Source organism: Sus scrofa, chromosome 14 (assembly GCF_054392235.1).
Source record: "Sus scrofa isolate SSC_HxYL_T2T_F1_AM1 chromosome 14, Sscrofa_HxYL_maternal_Yorkshire_Landrace_v2.0, whole genome shotgun sequence".
NCBI lineage: Eukaryota > Metazoa > Chordata > Mammalia > Artiodactyla > Suidae > Sus > Sus scrofa.
The window spans coordinates 109183253-109195585 of NC_139396.1; the positions used below are offsets into that span (position 1 = coordinate 109183253).

The following is a 12333-nucleotide window of genomic DNA, read 5'->3' on the forward strand; positions in this document are numbered from 1 at the left end:
CAGTTTGGGTCAGCATCCTCAGATTTACTCTCTCAGAGAACCACATCCCTTTCTTTCACGGTACTCTAATGCATCTTGAATGCACCTTGTCGATGTAATTTTAGTTAATGTCTGTCTTGCCCACCAGTTTGTAACCCCATGAGGGTAGAAATCATGTCCACTTTTGCTTACACTTGTACGCTCAATATCTAACACAGTGCCAGGAACACGATATATGCTCAATGAATATTTTTTGACTGAATGGACAGATGAATGAGGACTGCAAGAACTATTACTGGGAGTTTTGCTCTGGGGAATGGAGGTTCCATGGTGTCTTACGTTGGGTGTCCCTAGAAGCAGATCCTGGGACAAAAATCTGAGTACAAGTCAACTTTTTTGGGAAGTAGAACCAGCAAGAATTGATAGGGGAGTGGAGTAGATAGGGAAGAAAGAAAGAAGAAAGGAGGGAATGTAAGAAGGAAGGAGGGGAAAAAAAGGGAGTGGGGGCAGTGTACAGGAGACCCTCGGACTAGAGGGCTGGGGGAGGAGAGGAGGGGAGGAAGGAGAGGCTGGATGCTTACCTGTGTACATGACAGGACAGGTAGGGGAAAGAAAGGGACCAGCTCATTTCTTCTCAGCTTTCTACTTGATTTGTGGTGACTCCAGCCCCAGGTTCTAGCCATGCTGATTCGGGAGCTTTGGGGGTCCAACCTCTCTGTTTCACTACCACTGGTTTCTCATTAGCACACATTTTCAGCTCCTCCAATAGAAGAATCTTTTAAAATAAGTTTCAGACTCTACCCCTGGCTGCAAGTAATATCAAAACTGCCTGATTACACTTAAAGGTCCATCTCAACCCTCCAAAGGAGGAAAAGTATGGAGACCATGACCCACAGCTGGAGATTCTGAGCACCCTTCTGCCTTTATTTCCTGAGCGCATCATATTTATGCGAAATGACAGAAACCAACATCTGCTTAGAGCCTTGTCAGAGGGGTTCAAAACCCAGAAAGCAAGTCAAGGTTTTATGAACGGCATTTCTCCTCCATCAAAAATCTTAATCTGAAAGTACTATGCATTCAATCAAACGCCCAGCCAATGCTCTCTTGAGCACCTGCCATGTGTCTGGCAACACGCTAAGCACTGGGGACACAGCTGTGAAGGCAGATGTGGTCCCTGCCCTTGAGGAAGTTATAATCCATTGGAGGGGTAGGGAGACATGCATCAATCAACCAACCACCCAAATGCATGTTCAAGTACAACTTGCGAAGGAAAGGTACACAAGGAAAGTAGACCATAACATGGAGTGTGGGGGGAACTAACCACATATAAGGACCAGAGAAATCTCCCTGAGGAATGGATGCCAGAAATGATGTAGGAGTTAATGAGGAGGAGGAACGAGCAGGGGAAAAGCATATGCAGCAGAGGGAATGGCATGTGCAAAGAAAGCCCTTTGCTGGGAGGACAAGGGCCAAGTGGATGGATGGATGCTGAAGGCAGGTGTGGTCTGAGCTAAAGCAGGCAGAGGAAGCAGGTGTGGCCATCCAGGTCCTGAGTCCCACTGCACAGGATGATGTCAAGAAGCCCAGATTCTGAAACATCATGGGTGAGACACGGTAGGCAAAGGTGACCTGCTGGTCAAACGCTACACAGAGAGGCAGGAAAGATGCAGTGGGACTCAGACAAGAGGGAAAAGAATTGGCCTTTTTGAGCACCTCCTACACATCAGGCATTGTGCCATATGCAGGGATTTCATTTATGAAATTGTTAGACTCATTCATTCATTCATTCAATTCAACAAATAGCTGCAGATCCACTGCTCCACTTTAGGATCAAATAAACAGCAAGGGTAATTTTTACCAAAATCATCCTTCAAAAAAAGAATGAGTGAACTTATTCAAAATCCTGACAAACTCTCTCCTATTAAAGGGCAGCTTTCTCATTTACATTATTTTAACCAACAAAGTACCATTTGGGGAAAAGACATTAACCTGAAATGACCTCAATCAATGCAAGTTTGGGATACTTATGAGAGGTTTCCTGATGGAATCATTTAAAAAGGAGGCAAAGCTATTTAACCCCTATTTAATAATTATTCCTGAGTACGACCTTCGAATTGCAAGCTGGGGATGTTGTTCTAAATAAGCCTTTTACAAATCACTTTAAAAGGCAATACCTTCAGTAGTTACACTGCAGAGAGCGTGAATATACCTACAGAACAAAAGAAAAAAAAAAAAACCTCTCCCCTAATATTATGCAAATAAGTGCAGGTGGCTTGGGATAAAATCTCCAGTGACAGCATTTTACACAGATCCACAAAATGCTGGACCTCAAACAACTCTGATAGAAGGGGAGAATTTGTGCCCTGGAAACTAGGTTAGTCGCTGCATATAGTGGCTCAGGCAAATGATAGAAGCACGGCTGCCAAAGAAGAGGCTTTGAATAAAATTGCTCCGTGAAATGTGAGAGGGAGAAGAAAGCAGTATTTCTCAATTATCAGACTATTTTACATAACATGTGAGTTTAAATATGTATGTGTCACTAAATTAATAAATCCAGGGCTATAAATAGACATCTGACTCTTTCATCTACCTCCCTGAGAGTTTATATGTTCAACTTCAAGTTGACCCTCTCCCCTAAATATAGGCTATTCCCACAGGGAAAATGCAAAAAGCACTTTCTTTAGGGAGCTATTCTGTGTCCCAGCGTTCATAGGGACCAGCTACAGAAGGTGGAGTGGAAGCTCGCCAGTTTTACCCACCAGGTACACATGGCCTGGCCCCGCCAGCCAGAAGCACCCAGATGCATATCCCTGTCCTATCCATGAGGGATCAGGTCCAGAGAGGCCCTGAGGCTGACCTGCACATGGACACAGGCAAAGGGCAAACCAGGACTATGGCTGGATCTGTGTCACTCTGAAATCTTGTCACCTAAATGCTTCTGATGTCCCCGGGTATCAGACTCTCCATCACAGCAGGACCCTGGCCTCAGCAATCTGCCTTCTTGTTTTGGCACAGAGAGTGCTGAAGAGTAGTGCAGGTAGCTTCGTGAGACCCCAGCCTGGGTCTGTCTGACCCAAAGACCTTCTCAGGACCTCAGTGGGAAGGAAGGCCCTCAGCCTCCTCCCCTGAGAAGACAGGGACAGAGGGCCCTTCACCAAGGACAGGCACCATCACAGACCCACAGCCCCTCCTCCCAGGAGGTGGCCTGGCTGGGAAGCATCACACCAAGGAGTGAGGCATCGGGGCTCCGTGAGTAGGCACCGAGGCCGGAGCACTTTGTGCTGCTGGGCCAGCTATAATGCAGATCAGTCTGTCTCCTCTATTCTGGGAGACAGAACAACTGAGGTTCCTAGGCAAATCTGGCCATGAAACCTTCCCTGCCTGCATCCCACTAACTCCTCCCCCTGACCGCTCCCCAATTTAGGAGCATCCTCTCTGTGCTCCAGCCAATCAGGTTTTGCACTTCCCCATCAGGATATTTTGTGCTTCCCACCACTTGCACCTGAGGTTATTTCCCTTAGCATGCCAAGTCCTTTCCTCTCCCGGCCACCTGACAAATTCCTACACATTCTTGAAAAGAAAGAGTGCAAACTGAAAATTCACTGGCCAAGTGAAGGCTGCAGATGTGTTTTCTCAGACCCTTGTGGCATTGTAAAAATAAAGACATTTGATTAAAAAAATTCAGAATCCCAGCCTTTCCAGACCAAGTGGAGGATCTAGTAGCACTCATCCCACATTCCCATATGGCAACTGCAGGCTATGGCTGAGTAGCAGCTGCTCTCTTTCCATGGGGCCCGTGCTTCTCAGGCAGCCATGGGCCACGAACCCCGCCAGAGCCACCACCCAGCCTCCCCTGCTGGCCTCTGTCGGCATCTATCTAGGATTTTGAACTCTGCATTAAATGCACAGTCGTTCTCAAGGTGTGCTCTCAGGCCCAGCAGCATCCACATTATCTGGAAACTTGTTAGAAATGCGAATTCTAGGGCTTCATCCTAGACCCAGAAACACCAGGGGGGACGGGGATCGGAAATCCACAGGTACCAAGCCTTCGGGAAAAGGCTGATGACTGCTCAAATGGGAGACTCTGCTCTAGCTCTGTGGGACCTCACCCAAGCAGTAGGCCAGCCTTCTCTACCCCTGACCTCTATCCCTCTAGCCTCAGTCCCAGCAAAGCTCAGCCCTTGACCACATTTTTTACCTGTCCATTGCAGAACTCCCCCACCCTGTGGCCCCGGGCCATTTACCTGCCTGACTGTCTTCCTACACAGTAAGATCCTCTCAGGCAAGCGCTATGTTTAATCCCTTCCTCCTAGCACCTCACAGAGAGTCCCCAGCACTGAATGAACTCACTTGGTGATCACTTTTATCCCCCTAATCCGCTGAAGCAAGAGTGACCCTGAGGCAGCCTTGGCCCTCCTCTGACATGACAAGGATGCCGAGCATCAAATGCTGGCAGCTCCAGGGGAAGCAGTATTTCAGCAGAAGATGAAGTAATTCCTATTCACAGCATCTGTTAATCACTCAAGATCCTTCTAGATGCGAGGGGCTAGAGAATGAAAGGTGTTATTAATGAAACCGTACAGACTAGGAGGCAGTTCTGAATAGCAGCCCTCCTTCCTAACAATGCTTTCCCCTGCAAGTTAATCCCCTTCCATTATTTTAAATTCTTCAAGTGCTGGAGAAGTCATGTAGGTTGTTTTCCCGAATAGTCACTTCGCTGACAAGCATTTTCTAATTGACAGAACATTCTGAAAAGACAGATTAAAGGGTGGGGGGGAGGGGGAGAAGTATTAAGATGGTGCAATTTCCCACACACAGCAGGAGGCTAAGTTGACTGAAATGTAAGATTTGGAAGAAAAGTTATTCATCAAACCCCTCAACCCCGCAGCCCCTTCCCAGAGAGAGGAATTCAAAGATTCCTCCATGGGTGGTTCTGAAGCAAAGATGTGCCCAGAGGGACCACAGGCCTCCCACAAGCTCAAAGCCAAGCTGAGTATTAAAATCCAAGAGTAGTAATGGAAATTGTTACTAATAGTTGAGCAGCTAATATGTGTCTGGAACTTTCCAATAGGCTGTATGCCTGGGGGTGGGGATGGGGTACACTTACTATTCCCAAAAGGATCATGGGAAATGGATTTATCCCCATTTTCTAGAAAAGGGGACTGAGGAATGCACTCAAGTTCTCACATCTTGTAAGTTTGCTCAGGAAGCTCTGTGTGTTCTTTCCTGTCACGGGGCCACCTCCTGCCCTTTGAGGACATATGCATTGTCATGACTTTAGAGTAGCAATGCTCTCAGATGGCAAACACCCTGAGCCACAGCCCAGTTCCCGTTGGAGCCTGCCCTTGGGCACAAGAGGCCCATAGGTGCAGACAGGGCATCTCTGTGGGCTCTCTGTGGGCTGCCACCCCTGCCTCTGATGCTGCAGAGCCTTGGGACAGGACCAACCTATCAATCACCCCTCCTTTAATATCACAGGGAGCTGATGAATTTCCCCCCACTGGCCCTCAAACCATGCATGCTTTGAACAGCTAATGAGGCATGCAGGATGGCTCTGCATCTAATGTTTTCAAATTTCCCGGAGTGAGATAACGCAGCAGACAAGGGAGTATACGCCAAGTCGTCCCAAGCACTGATAAGGTGTTAATAAACCTTAGCAAATGCTGATTAGAGGCAGCTCCAGCAGCACAGGGCCACTGTTCTGCACACACACCAGAGGCTTGGCCAATTAAACCTGGGGAGCTTCTCAATTTGGAAATGGATCCCAAGTGGGCAGCAGGAAGCATCTCCAGGGCCTCAGAGCCACCCAGCAGGTCAGGCTTGCTTTGTGGCTTCAAGCCTGAGTTTAGTGCCAAGGGACATTGTGGGCAGGAAGCGCTTCACAGACATCCCACCCAGACCCCTCCTCTGCTGCTCTGCAGGTGGGCCCTGCCTCACCCATGCCTGGGAGCTCACCTCCTCCCTCTGCAGGTGTCCTGAAGCCAGCCAGTGGATGACTGTGATGGGACACAAAAGTCTAGCCCTTTGCCTCAAGTTGGGATAACCTCGAGGTGCAATTCCCACTCCAGAGCTCCTCCTTGGGTCTGGCTGAGGCCGGACATCAGCTGCACCCCTCGCTTTGCCGAGCTTCTTCCCCTGCCCTGTCCTGCTCCCTTCACATCCTGAAGGATCTCACCTAAGAGATGCTCCAGAATGCATCACCTGTTCAACACAAGGCTACACGTCTAGAAAACAGACTTAAGCAGGTGGAAAGGAGACAGGTGAAAGCTACTAAGTTTTGAGCATGGCTAAGTGCAGGGCACTGTTCAACACTGCCACACTGTTTCACTAACTTCCCTCAGTAAACGTGTGCTGTATGGAATAACGGCAGCATTCAAGATAAGGAAACTGAGGCTCTGAATGGGAAAGTGACTTGGCCAAGGTCACACGGAGCCTAAATGGCAAAGGCAAGATCTGACTCAGAACTGGTTGATGCCGAAGTCAGAGCAAGTCTATTTCCATGAAACCCCGCTGCTTCCCCATGTTTACCAAGGGCTGTGTGGAGTCAGAATAAGTGAGAATGGAGCTTAATAAAGACAGAGATCTGAAAAGACACACAAGGCTGAAAGCTGACAGACCAGCAGGAAGAAAGAAAACCTCTCCTACACTGAGTTGAGGGTTCAAATCACCACTCCATAAGCTCCTGTCACCCCCAGCAGATCCTAGGCCTGCTTGGGGTCTTTCTTGCTTAACAAGAAACTGGTCACCTGCCACCTCTCTGATTCCCCATTATAAGGCATATTGTAGATTTTAACTTAGGACGTGTATTCCACTTGTTGATAGGAGGCAAATGTTTTCCAGCCTAAAGGAGCTCACGGTTTCCATAAACAGTAAAGAAGTCTCCTGCCAGTGACTACGCCTTCTGATACGGTCACACATAACCCTACCTCAATTAAAGCATGTTCCGTGATGAGGATCTTCAGAGAGGCAACCTGATAACTCGGATGTGTCTCCCAAGCATACCATCCTTCCTAAGAAGGCAGGTAGCCTAACTCCAATGTGAACAAATCAACAGTGAGATACCACCCCTCTAAGGTATTAATTACTGTGCCAGTGACCTCGGAGCTGACAGGCAGCAAGCTGCAGCAGGAGTCAGGAGTTGGGAAAGCTTCTCACCATCTCACCTTTCTGCATCCACACCCCCTCTCCCAGGGGGTCATGACAATGCATATGTCCTCAAAGGGCAAAGTCATGACAATGCATATGTCCTCAAAGGGCAGGAGGTGGCCCCGTGTCTGGTCACCCCTGGCTCCCATGGCCACAGTCAGAAACTCCAATCCAGTCTGCAAGCCCTTCTGTCTCTGGCTTGAATCGATGTGACAAGAGGGGGAGTGTACGTGCACATCTGGGGAAGGCTGGGTTGTGGGGGACTAGGGAGGGAACAAGGCTGGAGTGTGTATGTGTTTATGTACTGGTGGCTCCTGAGTGAAAGCTGTAGGTGGAGGTGGGGCCAGGTTTGCAGTCATGCCTGCCACTGCAGACACAGCTGGTGAGTACAATCAGCTCGGGGTGGGGGTGGGGGGCAGAATTCGAAGTAGGTCCTAGCTTGGGATGGGGGTGGGTTGTTCTGGACTATGGAGCCCAGCCTGTTCTGAGCAAGCTCCTCCCTGGGAGAGGAGAGACACTAGCCCCCTGTCCAGAAACAACGAGCAGAGTTCTAGTGTGGCCTAGAATGCGCATCTGGCATAAGTGCCCACAGATCAAAGGCAGCAGATGGTGGCACATGAACTTAGGGCCTGACTCTACCAGCCATGCTGTGTCAACTCAGCGACTGACTGAGTCTCAGCTCCCTCATGCGTAAAACTGGGTGCACAATACACTCTTAGGTGTATCAAGTTGGTGAGGAAGATGCTCAGGAAAAGGTAACAGACAAGGGCCTCGAAAAGCAACACTTTTCTTCAAATTCAAGCCATTTTCCTTATTCTAATTTTGCCCCATTCCATTAAACCCACACACCTTCCTTTCAACTAAACAAAGATGGACACTGTTCTTTTTTTACAGATGATGGTAAACACTTTCTGAGCACCTATAATGTGCTGGGTTCTGTACTACCTGTGTGCTGAGGGAGGTGCTGGGGAGGTATAACGAGGACCCCGGCCTTGAGGAGTTCATGGTCTGCTCCAAGAGAAGCAGCTACCCTTAAATGATCCATAATGTTCGTTTAAGATGGTGGTGGATAAAGAAAGGGGAGCCTTCCCAGCTAGTGGGATGCTGCTCAGGAAGGCTTCCTGGAGGAGGCAACACCTGAGTGAATGCTGAAGGATGAGAAGGAATAGTGAGACAAGGGAGTGCAAGGCAGGGGGCAGCGAGGAGGACAGGACCGTGGGTCCTTTAGAGTTGCTGGCAGAGAAGAGGAAGGGAAGAGGACTGGGGGGAACAGGCAGAGCAGGCAGAGGAAGGGTTGGCAGCCCTCTGAGGACCCCACCAGGGCTAAAGGAATAGGACATTACTCTGGGACAGTGGAGAACCATGGAAGGGTTGTATCCAGGCGGAGTGACAGCTTTCTATTTTAGACTCTGGCGTTTAAGGCAGTGTCTGGCAACAATCCCCACTTCAGCCAACTTCCCTCCAAAAAATCTATGACGACTCAGACCAAGATGAAAATGGTAAATGGAGATTTATCACTAACCAAGGGCCTGATGCCAGGGGAAACTTCTGCAATTTGTAATATCTAAGTTGCTAAAAGAAGACTCATGGGCTAGACAATGCCTGGCCATTTTTCAGGCCAGTGGATTTTTTTTTTTTTTTCTCAGATAGTAACAGGCATTTCCTCATCTTATCCAGAGGAATCAACAGTTTCTCTCTCTGTCTCTCTCTCTCCACCCTGCCTCCCTCTCTCCACCCACTCTCCCCCTTTTTATTTCTATTGAGTAAAGAAATACAGGTATGTTTCAGGAAATATAGACACATTTTAAAAAACAGCATAGGGGAGTTCCCATCGTGGCACAGCGGAAACGAATCCGACTAGGAACCATGAGACTGCGGGTTGAATCCCTGGCCTCACTCAGTAGGTTGAGGATCCAGCATTGCTGTGAGCTGTGGTGTAGGTCACAGTCGTGGCTTGGATCTGACATTGCTGTGGCTGTGGTGTAGGCCGGTGGCTACAGCTCCAATTAGACCCCTAGCCTGGGAACCTCCATATGCTGCGGATGCAGCCCTAAAAAGAGAAAAGACAAAAAACAAAAAATAGCATAGGCCATTAAAGACAACATTATAGGAGTAAAATAAGATGGACTCATTCCAAACCCCTAAGGAAAATCACCACTGTGGAAGTCCAAACCACATGTCAAAATGTAAATCAGAAGAAACAGCAAAAAAACAAAAATATAAAATAAAATATCAGAAATAAGACCAAGACATATCTTGTAGGATGACAAAAATAAATAAGATCTCAAGTAGAACCAAGAAATAAAACCCAACCACCTGCCCTTGTCAGGAGCCAGGCCTAAAACAAAGCAGCTTAGATCTGATCAACATAGTGAGTTTCTGGCCTTAGCGATATGTTTTGGTTCATGTGTTTCCACCATTCTATCCCATACTTTTTCATGGTCTCAGATGTTGGTCTACACCAAGAAGATATGTTCACTACTTTGCTAGTAGTAAAGCAGCGACCTACTTGTCCTCATGTCACACACACCATTGCAGCCTGCCAAGTGCGCAGATCCCCGTACAGCACACGCCGTGTTACAGCATGCAGGTGAGATGATTTTTTTGACTTCCATTTTATCACCTACCCAATGCCAGAGCCACATATTTGGAAACATTGAGCACACTGATGGAGTTTTCCCTGCTTATTCAGATGTGTGGCTTTGTGAGTCTGAAGCATCAGGAATAAATACGGAGAAAAAGCTCCATTCACATTTCCCATTGGTAACTTACTAGTAATGGAAAAAAAATCTTTGCTCGTGGAAGGGATTTAGGAGGAGACATTAACACCCCCAGATATTTCAGTGGTGAAGTAAATTCTGAATAGAATGACTGGCAATATTGAGACTCTGCAGACATCTAAGCAGGCAAATACATGTGCTCATAATGCAGCCTTAAAGCTCCATCAGAGTGACCCCTAGGGTGGGACTAATTCATTCAGACCTGTGCAGCAGGAAATCCAGTGGTGACTCCCCTTACACACTGGAATGGGGTGAGGACCTTCTGTGTCCTGGGAGAGTGGCTGCTGAACAGATAGGAGCCACTGCCTTCTTCGTGGGAATTCATGATTCTCACTGTCCAACCCAACTTTGGTGGATTTCGTGGAGATGTGATTATGTAGCCTGGAAACAGCATTTGCTAATGATGCTGTTTTCTTGCCTCCTGCTGGAATGATCCAGGGAAAAAAGGAGACTGGTTGCCCTGCCCTGCTGGTGGGAAGATAGAGTGTATACTTTTCGTCCAGGGATAACTGAGGACACACCTAGGCCTTTAGAGAACTCCAGGTCACAATGTGGGTACCACTCGAATGCCAGCTTGAGGCTGGGCCAGGCACAAGGAAATATCAACTGGGCCCAAATCCTCAGAGCAGACTCAGGATTGGGACAAAAGCAGAGGGGAGAAGGGGCAGACATGTCCTGCATGGCTGACCAGTGTGAGCACTCAGCTCTCTTGCTGAGAGAGGTGTGCACAGTCAGGACAGTGGCAACAGGGATCTAGTTCCTAATCAGTGCATCCTAGGATCTATGATAGGAAAGCAGGGCACAGCGCTCCATCCTCTTGTGAGCAGAAGCGGCCAAGAAACAAGTGTACATCCAGTCTGTGGATCCATTCCTCACCAAACCCTTATATTCCTCTATCTTGGGAAACCACAGCACTTTGAAGATGTAGAGAGAGCTAAAACATTCCAATCGCCCAAAAACACTAGAGAAAGACATTTCTCTCCAGTACCTAAGAATATGACCTTCTTTGGAAAAAAGGGTTTTTACAGAGGTAATCAAGTTAAAATGAGGTCATTGGCAAAGTCAGATTAAAACAGGACTGGTGCCATTATAAAAAGATGAAATTTAGAGACAGACATGCACACAGAGAGAATGTCAGGTGAAGAGGAAGCCAGAGGTCAGGAAGATGCTTCCATAAGGCCAGAAAGGGCTTATTTCACACACGGTATTTTGTACCTCTTAATTCCCTATTCCTTTATTGCTCCTCCTTCCTCCCCCCTCCCCACTGGTGACCACTAGTTTATTCCCTGTATAAAAGTCTGCTTCTTTCTTTTGTTATACTCACTATTTTATTGTATTTCTTAGGTTCCATATATAAGTGATACCATACAGTATTTGTCTTTTTCTGTCAAACATTTCGCTTAGCATAATGCCCTTTAAGTCCATCCTGCTGCAAATGGCAAAATGCTGTTCTTTATGACTAATATTCCATTTTGTGTCATTGTGTGTGTGTGAGTGTGTGTGTGTGTGTGTGTGTGTGTGTGTGCCATATCTTCTTTATCCATTCACCTGTTGATAGACACTTATGCTGTTTCCATGCCTTAACTATTGTAAATACTGGGGCCATATACATCAGGGTAAATGTATCTTTTTGAAACAGTATTTTTAATTTTTCTGGATATATACCCAGGAGTGGAATTGATGGGTTATGTGGTGAGGAGAGAGAGAAACAAGGAGGAAAAGTTCTTTAAAACTGAATCAAAACAGCTCCTAGCTCCCCAGGAAGGCCACACTGCTCTTCTCAATATCTTCTCAGCCACTGAAACAGTGTGAGAGCTGACTTTAGTTGGTATATAAGGAAACATTTTTAAGAGTAATAAATTTGTTTTAATCAATTTTAATTAGGAAACTATTTACTGCTAGCATATAGCATCCATGATTTCACAGAAATGATTGCTGGAGATGAGGCACCAGTTAAGAAGTGAACTTGTTAGAAGAAAAATGGTAAGTAATTAACAAGTGGTATGGAGATATGGTGAAAACTTGAGAAAGTTGGTCATGAATCACTGGCATTTGGGTCCATTGGTCTGGGATACCTGAAAGTTTGCAGCCATTACTTTCAGCCAAGAGCCTGGCCAAACCTCGTATATTAGGCAGGGTTCTCCAGAGAAGCAAACCATAGGAAGTGTGTGTGTGTGTGTGTGTGTGTGTGTGTGTGTGTGTGTGTGAAGATTTAGTTTAAGAAATAGCCTCACATGGTTTGGAGGTTGGCAAGTCCAAAATCTGTGTGGTGGATGATCAGGCCAAAAAATGAAAGAAAAGGTAATGCTACAGTTCCAGTCTGAAAGCCATCAGGTTGAACACCCAGCCAGGAGCTGACTTTGCAGTTTAACTTCAAAAGCTAATCTGATACAGAATTCCCTCTTGCTCTGGAAAGATCAGTCTTTTG

General features: G+C 47.1%; 1 protein-coding gene and 1 long non-coding RNA gene across 6 annotated transcripts in view; both read right to left on the reverse strand.

Annotated features, from left to right (window-relative positions):
• GRID1 (glutamate ionotropic receptor delta type subunit 1) overlaps positions 1–12333 on the reverse strand; it is a 688013-nt gene that overhangs the window by 404771 nt on the left and 270909 nt on the right. The gene's annotated exons all lie outside the window — the stretch shown is intronic.
• LOC146396922 (uncharacterized) lies at positions 630–7968 on the reverse strand. Its single transcript, XR_014827502.1, has 2 exons — positions 7823–7968; positions 630–5713 (listed from the first exon to the last, which is right to left on the reverse strand). It is a non-coding gene; the product is annotated as an uncharacterized LOC146396922 (long non-coding RNA).